This window comes from Schistocerca cancellata, chromosome 2 (genome assembly GCF_023864275.1).
Source record: "Schistocerca cancellata isolate TAMUIC-IGC-003103 chromosome 2, iqSchCanc2.1, whole genome shotgun sequence".
Taxonomy (NCBI): Eukaryota; Metazoa; Arthropoda; class Insecta; order Orthoptera; family Acrididae; genus Schistocerca; species Schistocerca cancellata.
The window spans coordinates 664,753,868-664,764,708 of record NC_064627.1 but is presented as its reverse complement, the minus strand read 5'-3'; the positions used below and the strand labels follow the sequence as shown (position 1 = coordinate 664,764,708).

The 10,841-nt window shown below is 40.2% G+C and overlaps 1 protein-coding gene across 1 annotated transcript in view; it reads left to right on the top strand.

Annotated features, from left to right (window-relative positions):
* The first annotated feature begins 4,835 nt into the window (after nucleotides 1-4,835).
* The window catches only part of LOC126162366 (spindle and kinetochore-associated protein 1-like), a 95,926-nt gene continuing 89,920 nt past the window's right edge, over nucleotides 4,836-10,841 (top strand). The window contains exon 1 of the mRNA XM_049918820.1: nucleotides 4,836-4,907. The gene's annotated coding sequence lies outside the window, so the exon portion shown is untranslated. The remainder of the gene's footprint in view (nucleotides 4,908-10,841) is intronic.

Here is a 10,841-nt window from a genome sequence, read left to right as displayed (position 1 = left end):
TATATATATGTGTGTGTGTGTGTGTGTGTGTGTGTGTGTGTGTGTCAACTGGAGAGCAGGATACAAATGTTGTGTACAGCTATATAGCTCAACTAAAGAATGGAATTCTATTGTCACTGCTGTGATCAAAACTATAACTTTCAGTCGATACTATTTGCATCGAAGGCGGAAAAAAATTATGGCCTATAATGAAGTACAGGATACAAATTGCATATGTGTCGTCTTATTGCCTCTTTGCGTAGCTTAACTGAGGTACAAGCTGCAAATGTAACGTACATCCATTTCTACGTTTTCATTAGCAGTATACACACACACACACACACACACACACACACACACACACACATATATATATATATATATATATATATATATATATATATATATATATGTCATCGGAAGTATTGGGTACAAATATTATGTATGTAGCTCCTTCTGCCATTGGTAGTACTACTATCTGCGGAAGAACAGACTATTAGTGTTAGTGGAGGCGAAAGAATCAACACAACTAAAATTTGAATCCTGTGCTTCAGTTGACCTATATAGTTCAACTGAACGGCAGGATATTAATTCTAATGAAAACAAAGAAATCGACATACGCTAAACTTGTATCCCGTACTCCAGTTAACCAATACAGTTCGAATGAGGTTCGAGATACAACCCATATATAAGTGGCGTGAGGTATTTTATGCTACCAATATTTCCATACATTTTTCTCCTTCATTTTCCACAGCAATAAACCAATACAAACACGCGATATCCTTAATGTAAAAATACTACTTGCCTTGATATATGTCAACTATATTTTTCGTCTCTCATATTCCTTTGTTTCTGAACAGTCTGGTCAGCTCTTTCATCTGTGTAATAAATGCTCTGTGGCCAATTCTGACGTCATTGGTCAAAGCTGATGAGCTGTATCCACTGCTTCACTAGACTGCATTCAGATTATAGATGATGGTAAGGGAGTAGGCTTGGCAGCCAGTCTGCATGGTGTGTGCAAAAATGCGATGCTGATAACTCATTCGAAGCTTCTACATGTTAAAACTGGTACTATGAAGCTAATATGAGGTTTACCTATGGATTGAGGTCCATTGGAGGTGGGAGAGAAGGGGGAAATTTATTATGTGGAATAATGAATATGCCAGCGCCATGTTTGAGACTTACAGAAATACACTGTGTACTGGAAAACAATTTCTGACATGTGTGAGGACAGCATGATAGCAGCTACACTAGAAGCTATTGCAGACAATGACCCGTTAGATGAGAATGATTCTGTTCATGTTAAAACATATCTTGTTGTGTCATATGATGGTACATTCATGAAAAGAGGGCATATGTCTTTATATGGTGTGTCAAGTGTCATAAGCATTGACGCATGGAAGGTACTAAATGTTCAAGTTATAAGTAAATTCTGTCATAACTGTGCACTTAGTGGAGGGTGTGAAGAAGATGTAAAAGAACATAACTGCACCAAAACATTTTCTGGTTCTAGTGGTGGAATGGAAGGAGCTGGTATGCAAATTATTTTTAAGAGATCTATCAAGGAACATCGTGTTGGATATGTGAAATATCTTGGGGATGGAGACTCCAGTGCATTCAAGTCTGTGACTGAGAGTAAACCTTATGGAGAACTTTCAATTGAGAAACTTGAATACATAGATCACATCTAGAAGATAATTGGCTCAGGACTGAGGAAACTTGTCAGTGACATGAAGGGAAAAAGTTGGAAGATGGAAAGGGCATTGGTGGACACAACAGACTCGCAAAGATGATGATAGACTCTCTTCAAGTGTATTATGGCAAGGCTATCAGACACAACCTATCCAGTGTACATGAGATGAAAAGTGCAGTTGGTCTACATATTTCCACATGTTGTCAACAGATGAACACCCTATTCATAATCTGTCCCACATTAGCTGGTGTAAATATCTACAAGCTCAGAGGGATAACTACCCCTACATTCGCAAGGAGAGGCTTCCAAATTGTATCCTGGATCTTCTCAAGCACACATACAGGTTTCTGTCCGATCCTGCACTTCTCATAAAGTATGTTCATGGCAAAACCCAAAATCCAAATGTGTCTCTAAATTCACTCATACGTAAACGATGCCCTAAAAACACATTTGCATATGCCACAGTTGTCAGAATTGCTACTTATGATGGAGTTATTGTATATAATGATGGGAAGGTAAGGAGGATGAAGGTACTAGAAAGAATGGGGTCCAAGATAGGAAATTTTACTCAAGACATCCTGGGAAAAATAGATTTACAGTGCGTCTCTGCAGCTGAAAAGTCAGTTGAAGACCTGGTAAAGGAAAGAAGAAAGACAACAAGAAACCAGAAGAGAAGCCTTGAAGGGAAAGACGACCCAGAATACAAATATGGTGCCTTCTGAAGAAGTGACACAAGGAAAAAAGATGAGAGAAGCTTACAACATATAAAGAGATGAAACAGAGAATTTTATGTAGAAATCTCTTGTATACTTTCTGAGAAAAAGGAACATACATTATTTTTTGAAAATAAAACTTCAAATTTCATTAAAAAGTTGAATATATTAATCAAAGAGTTTTGTATGTAAATGTGTTACTTCCATTAAATTGCGTTTTCTGAAAAGTTTTTTTTATAGTTTATGTACCTTTTCTTCAGATTCTATGAATGCTAGAATTATAAAATTTTGTACACATATTTCTAATAAACGTTGGCTCAAAAGCAAATTTTGAATTTCTGATTGCGAGCTGAGATATGGCATAGTGCAAAGTGCTAGGAATTTTGCATGAATTTAAAATTGTACTTGTAGAATTATAATTAAAAAATTATGAAGATTCTCCTATTTAACTTATTCCAAAAACCTCATGAGAGAAGCTTACAACATATAAAGAGATGAAACAGAGAATTTTTTGTAGAAATCTCTTTCTGAGAGAAAGGAACATACATTATTTTTTGAAAATAAAACTTCAAATTTCATTAAAAAGTTGAATATATATAATCAAAGAGTTTTGTATGTAAATGTGTTACTTCCATGTAAAGTGTGATGCCATGTTTCCAAAACTGTGGATTTGGGGCATTTGTGAAATAGTGTGTGTTTTTCATCAACGCCTCCCCTTCATACCTGCTGTTATCCATCTCTTTTGTGTGATGTTGATATAGACATGCATACTTTTGGAAATGCCTTTTCAAATTTCAATTTAAATAGTGTGGAGAAATTAGAGAATTTCGTATTCACATTGGTTTCCTTATACACTTCATCCCAACTTTGTTTTGCTTGAAAAATCTTTTATTTTGATTTCTGATAGATGTCGTTTCTAGGCTTGTAGTTTGGGAATGATTCGATGCCTGATTTTACTGTTGTTATTTGACAGAGATGGTCTGATAGTCCGAGACCTTTTACAGCTACAACACAGTTTTCTCTGTCCATATTTGTGGCCACATGGTCAATTACTGATGCAGTCATTGTAGTAACCCTTGTTGCACTATTGATCAATCGGGACATGCCAAAACGTTGAAGGATGTTTGTGATGGTGCTGCTGGATTCATTTATGATGTTAGTGTTGTTAATATCTCCACACAGAATTCTGTTGGCCTCTGTACTTGAGACTTAATCTAGAACTTCTGTTAATTTATTGAAAAAAGTGTGTACACTACCACTGGGAGATCTATACATACATAAAATGATTAATTTCTTGCTGAGATCAAGCCTTGTTAATTCAATAGCTGATATTTCAAAGTGTTTTTCTTCACTTGCTATACTGAGGTCATGTCTTGATTTGAACTGTGTTCCTTTTCTGATATAAATGCATGATCCTCCTCCCCTTGAAGCAGTTCTGCAGTAAGAGTTTGCCCTTTCATATGATGATAATACTACACACTGGATTTCTGTGTCTCTACACCAGTGCTCAGTAACACAAAGTACTGTGCAGTTCAAAGATTGGAGCTCAACTTCTAATAGTTGCATTTTATTTTTTTATTGATTGCATGTTTTGATGGAAGATTGTCAAGTCTGTGAAAATTCCCATGTTACTCTTTCCAGTTGTTTGTTTTTCTTTGTGACATACGGTGTGTGTGATATTTGGAGTGTTAAAATCTGTCTTGTGAGTGATTGTTTCAGTATTTTTTACAGTGCTGGAAATATTCTTTAGGGAGGTGAACCTGTTGTCTAGTGATCTATGGAGCACTGTACGAATTAGTATGACACGGATCATAGAAAAAAGGGAAAGTGTAATTATTGCGACATACAGCGCATGTAGTGAACGCCGAATGTTTGCATGTGCATGGTTTTCTAATCTATCATTAGAACTACGTAGAAATTAAATAAAAAGGAGTACCAGAAGCGAGTTTTATTCACAAATATCATGCTTATAAACTAAGCGCCTACACGCTTGGTCGGGGAATCCTTGATTACTAGCCACCATACGAAGTATGTAAGCACGCGTAAAATGTTCAAACTCCGTTTTCTCGAAAATATTTGAGAGTTGCACCTTGCTATTTGCATATTTTGAAGTCCTAGTCGTGCCCTACACACCCTGTTAATAGGATCCAAATTAGTGAAGGGAAGTTCATACAGTAACGTTGTAATATGCACCACATCCGATCCTGTCGTGAGACACTCCCTCATCAAGCGTATAATTGTTGTATACAGATACATTTGTTTTTACGTATTAAACATCGTTTCCAGAAACAGAATCTGGTAACAATTTCCATTGACATTTTTCTTTGGCGTTTATCACACACTTTAATTGGAAACAATGTATTTCCATATCCAGATCTGGTCAGCAGAGTCGATTAATATGCATTCGATAACGGACAATATCGACTGTTAATATTTCGGTGACACCTGTTTTGATTTTCGAGGCGGGAAGTGGCATTGTAGTTTTGCCGTAGTGTTTGAGAGAGGTAGGTCGTGTACGGAAGGTATTAAGCATTTCATTAACAATTGACTGTTGTTTTTCAGTTAGTTTGTCTTGTGGTGTTACATTTTCAGACGCTTCCGAACATAGCGTACCAAAAATAAGGGGCTTGGGAGATATCTTTAATGCGTTGCATCAGTTGGATTCCATTTCATGGATACTAAATCAGTTTAAATGTGTTGTGAAGTGTTGTAGAAGAATTTGTGTAGAGTAAAATAAGTCTGTATATACCGGTAAGTGGGACTCGTATGGGTTCTTAGACTCCCTTCTTCAGCATCACATGTAGAGAGTTCTTTGTTGGTGATGGCAAAATGATTGATTCTTGATTGCGAGACAACCTTTTTTGTAAATCTGTCCGTTGTGTGCAGCAGCTCAAGTTGATATATGCCATTATCTATTCTGAGATACGCTAGTTCGCTGGGAAATACCTAAAGGTAACAGTAAAGTACTAATGCAGTGAAGTCAATGCTCAGTGTTGCAAATTAGGGAAAAAATCTTAAAGTTCAGATGAATACCACCTGAATCATGTCAGTTTCCTATTCATTAATATTTTCTTTTTAGTGATTGGGGAAGAGAGCTGAGAATGTGCTACTGGTGGCACGTGAAAAAGCAGGGTTTTCAGGTAACTGGAGATACAAAACTATATATTGAACATGAGTGAAATGAGTTTTACTTTGATTAATAATTCTCATACCATAAATAGGGAATCTTACAAAATAATTAGTTCACTCGTGGAAAGCAGAATGTCTTTTTCTTCAATTTGTGTAGATGTGAGTTTCTTAGTTTCATGACAGAGTGTGCCTCTGATCTAGTACAGAGTCATATACATCTTTGTGGTATGGAAGTAGGTAAGGCTGAACATTTTACTTTCATGGAAACTTCCGCAGCATTTCTCCAGACTAAAATCATACCATATTTATTTTGCCTTTTACATTAATGTGCCAGATGGTCTGATTGCCACTATACTTTCAATGCAAACTGTTCTCTCATTTACAGTCCCAGACGTTGAGAGACATTTTAATTTTATTATATCTTTTTCTTTCTGCACGTTTAGTCACCATATTTGTGACTAAAGCATAATGATTTATAGCTTGTAAATATGGATCGGCAATGGCTTCAGATAACTGCCAGCAGATACATTATCAGAAACGTGCCACAGAGGCTGACATTTGATGCTGCCTCGATAAAAGGCATGCCCTAGTCAATTAGCATATTGTTACTGTCGTATCCTCTTAAAGTGCAGATATTAACGATCTGGTCAGCTGAAGAATAGAAAATGTAAACAATTCATTTGATTACTGTATGCACAACATAACTTAGCCTTTTTCTGGGAACAAAAAAATCTATAGAATCAGCACAACTCAGGACCAGTATGAAATGTTTCCGCCTATTGCGTGCTGTAGCATCTAAACAGTACAACAAGCAGTTGTTTCCCCTAAATGTCTCCTACCTCCGCAACAGCCTAAAACTATTCATTGGTGGAATGTTTGCATTTCATTCATCCCCTTCAAAAGGATTAAGTTGTATTGTGTGTATAATACATTAAGCACTGTCTTCATTGTTGTCAGATGAGTGTAACTGAAGATATAGATACAAGATTTTTCTTTTGTTTCTGTGTTTGGAATAATGCTTGTGATCTCGCCAAATCAATCAGCTGAGCAGCCATCTATAGCCTACCAATTGATGAGTGTTCTGTTGCTGGGTTAGACAATGCAAATCAATGGCAAATATGCCTTATGTGGAGAAGATTGTAATGTTTCTAGAGATATTGTCAGTCCATTCTCAAGGGCACACTGAATATCTTAATAGATAATGCATGAGGTACTGTTTTAATTCACATTCTGGACGCAAATATAGTTTCTTTAATACTGTCTGTTGGTGGGTACAGAAATGAACTGAGCTTTGCAAGAGTTCTTCTATTTGTGAATTAATTTAGTCACAAAAAGTCTATATAAGTCAGTAACATATTACCTAAGGGTAAATGATTAGGCACAAGGACAAATAAGAAATACAAGGATATATACTGGAGAACCAGAAATCCATTGACAAACTTTTTGTGTAGGTAGTATAGATCAAAACAACAAAAATGTGCTTTAAAAAAAGGCTCAGTAATGCATACCTTAAGAGCTATGGGCACTTGTTCAATAGAGGAGATGTAGTTCACCACAACGAAGATGAACAAATGTTCATAGCTCTTAAGGTATGCATTTTAGAGCCTGTGTTTACTGGAAATGTTTTCCTTGTTTTGATCCCACCTATGAAAGTTTGTCAGGGGATTTCACTTCTCCCTGTTGAAGATATGGCAGGTTCGGGAATACAGAAGCGTCCGATTCCACCCGTCTGATTTGACCCATGAGGTCACCAGTATAGAAGAAATGACCATTCTCAATGTCTCGAATATGGCTTCTATTACCTCATTACATAAATGACAACAAGCATGAAAATACATATAAAACCAACACACAAATCTCTCTCCAAAAATATAATCAAACTAACGGGACCAGTGTGGGAAATTGGGGGATTTTGGGTGGGGACAAAACAAATATAAACACAACAGACACCCACCACAATCCCAAACCACACAGGACGACAACATAAAAACACCACAAATTTCCCAATTTTGCTACACTTATAACATCGACAGGAATCGGTCACTTCCCTTCACCCAGATAGCTCAACATCTAAATAATTAGGACTACATTGAAGAGGAATGGTCAGACAGTGAGAGAACAATGAAAAACTCAGCAAGTGAATCAAAATAAATGCCAGAAGAAAATAGTACTACAGGTTTTGACACCAGAAATTAAATTAGCTATTTCAGAGAAACAGGCATTCTACAAAAATACCTTTCAGACCATACAGATAATAATCTAAATGTATATAAATACAAGTTTAGTTACAAGAACCCACAAAGATGCTTTGGAATGATATTTTAATAATTCTGGAAATGGTATTCTTGGACACTGAATGATAGCTTATAGAGCTCTTAAAGCAGACAGGCAAGTCAAGAAAGAGAACTGTCCCTTAGCCATTGGGAGATCATTTATTTAGCATAGAAACAAGAATGGGTCCAGTACCAGTCCGAGATTGTGGTAACACATGTCTTTTACCTGCGGCGTCATCGAAACTTGCCAATCAACAAAACCATAATATCAAAACATCTGGGGGATAAAAAAAGATACTGGAAATTTCAGTTGGCTTGCATAGCTCAGTCAGTCCCCAATACCACGAACCCACATGACTCCAAAACCCTGCACAGGCAGGCTCTCCCCCCTCCCTCTCTCCCCCCTCCCCCTCCCTCTCTCCCCCTCCCTCTCTCCCCCTCCCTCTCTCTTCCCCCTCCCTCTCTCTTCCCCCTCCCTCTCTCTTCCCCCTCCCTCTCTCTCCCCCCTCCATCTCTCTCCCCCTCCCTCTCTCCCCCTCCCTCTCTCCCCCTCCTTCTCTCCCCCCTCCCTCTCTCCCCCCCTCCCTCTCTCTCCCCCCTCCCTCTCTCTCCCCCCTCCCTCTCTCCCCCCTCCCTCTCTCCCCCCTCCCTCTCTCCCCCCCTCCCTCTCTCCCCCCCTCCCTCTCCCCCCCTCCCTCTCTCCCCCCTCCCTCTCTCTCCCCCTCCCTCTCTCTCCCCCTCCCTCTCTCTCCCCCTCCCTCTCTCTCCCCCTCCCTCTCTCTCCCCCTCCCTCTCTCTCCCCCTCCCTCTCTCTCCCCCTCCCTCTCTCTCCCCCTCCCTCTCTCTCCCCCTCCCTCTCTCCCCCCCTCCCTCTCTCTCCCCCCTCCCTCTCTCTCCCCCCTCCCTCTCTCTCCCCCCCTCCCTCTCTCTCCCCCCTCCCTCTCTCTCCCCCCTCCCTCTCTCTCCCCCCTCCCTCTCTCTCCCCCCCTCCCTCTCTCTCCCCCCCTCCCTCTCTCCCCCCCTCCCTCTCTCTCCCCCCCTCCCTCTCTCTCCCCCCCTCCCTCTCTCTCTCTCTCCCCCCTCTCTCGCCCTCCCTCCTCTCTCGCCTAATCCAACTTTTGTCAATTTCATAAATTCTCTGCGCCACTGACACCTCACACATTCAGCAACTGGAGAAATTTAATTGTTGCAGCCATGCAGTTGCTCAAAGCAGCAACTAGAATAAAAAATTATTTATTTAGTCATCTTAGGATCATCTTTGCAATGAAATTATTTGTCAAGGTAATACAATGTATATCATGGGAGGAGGAGGAGGAGATTATTGTTTAACGTCCCGTTGACAACGAGGTCATTAGAGACGGAGCGCAAGCTCGGGTGAGGGAAGGATGGGGAAGGAAATCGGCCGTGCCCTTTCAAGGGAACCATCTCAGCATTTGCCTGAAGCGATTTAGGGAAATCTCAGAAAACCTAAATCAGGATGGCTGGAGACGGGATTGAACCGTCGTCTTCCCGAATGCAGAGTCCAGTGTGCTAACCACTGCGCCACCTCGCTCGGTGTATATCATGGGGCAAAATAGAACACACAGCATACACAACATGCTTTAAGAGGATAGGACTGGTAGGCTATGGGGATAAGACTGGTGGTTGGCCATGCCCTTGATTGAGATACCATCCTGGCAAACTGTTTAGTGATCCGCGAAACCCCAAACCAGAATGGCTGGACAGAGCAGCTCCATCCTCCTGAATATGAGGTCAGTGTCCCAACGGCTGCATTGCTTCATTTGGTAATTCTGTAATGAATAATGTTTCTTCATTTGCACATAAATTGTTTCATGTAACTTGCAATATAAAATATTGTTTCCTTCTTCACTGCTCACACATTTACACCCACCAGTAATTTCAGGTCTGAGAAATGCTGCTGTGCCCCTTGACTCAGTTACAGATTCCATATTCAACTATGTGCTACAGCCCACCTGAAAAACTAGACCAGTGGACATTACTATCACATATTATACATCTTTACACAAGATCCTTGTGAAAGTAGTAAACTATATTCAAGTACTGAAATTTGAGAAGGTAGTTTACCCCTTTCATTACTATCCACTACTCCTGAATACTCAAAATAATCTTTAATAGTGTAATATGCCTTGATTTGTTTTGATTTTGACAGGGAAGCTAAAACAGCTGGGGTCCAACCCGCCACTGCCCGCACTGAAACCAAGTTTATTGTGTGGTATCACTCCCTGTATATCTAGTAAAGCCAACCAATGCCCTTAAACAGTGCAAGGAGCCCCTTTACCAGTTTTTTGTTAGACACAATTTCTTCAGGTCTAGTTGTCCCAGAGATTCTGCACTTTTGCACTCCAGTGCCATGAATTTGAACATTAGGTGTGATACAGTTTCTTCATCCTCATCAATTGGGGTCTTCATCCATTATACCCATTGTGTGTAGGTGTTTTTTTTTTTTTAAATTACCATGGCCGGTCATCAGTCCAGTCATGAGTTTGACCTCTTTCCTGTTCAATCCCAGGATTACAGAGCTTCTTTTAAAACATGGCTTGGTCACCATTACCTTACCATGTTTTTGTTTATGGACCTTGGTCCAATATTCTACACACTGTATCCGGAGCCATTTCCGTAGTTCTTGTTTGATCATAGCCTTGGTGATTGTCAGGACAGATTCCAGTCCAATAAATGGAGCCGTTGCCCCCATCCTGGTCAATCTGTTGGCTTGTGCATTGCCACAGATCCCTGAGTGGCCAGGGACCCACACTAGGTTTACCCTTGTGCTTCCCCATAGCTCCACCAGAGCCCTGTGGCATTCTGCAACAATCTTAGATCTTGTTGCAGGAGCTGCCAGTGATTTCAGGGCTGTCTGGATAGATGTAGATGCTGCGGTCATTGTAGCACCTACGCATATTCTCCTCCACACGTGCCCGGATCGCAGCAATTTCAGCTTGGAATACAGAGGCCAGTTTTCTTAGAGAGATGATGCCCTCCGGTCTTGGCTGAACCCCGTATCCCCTGCCCCAGTACCTCGGTCCTATTTTGACC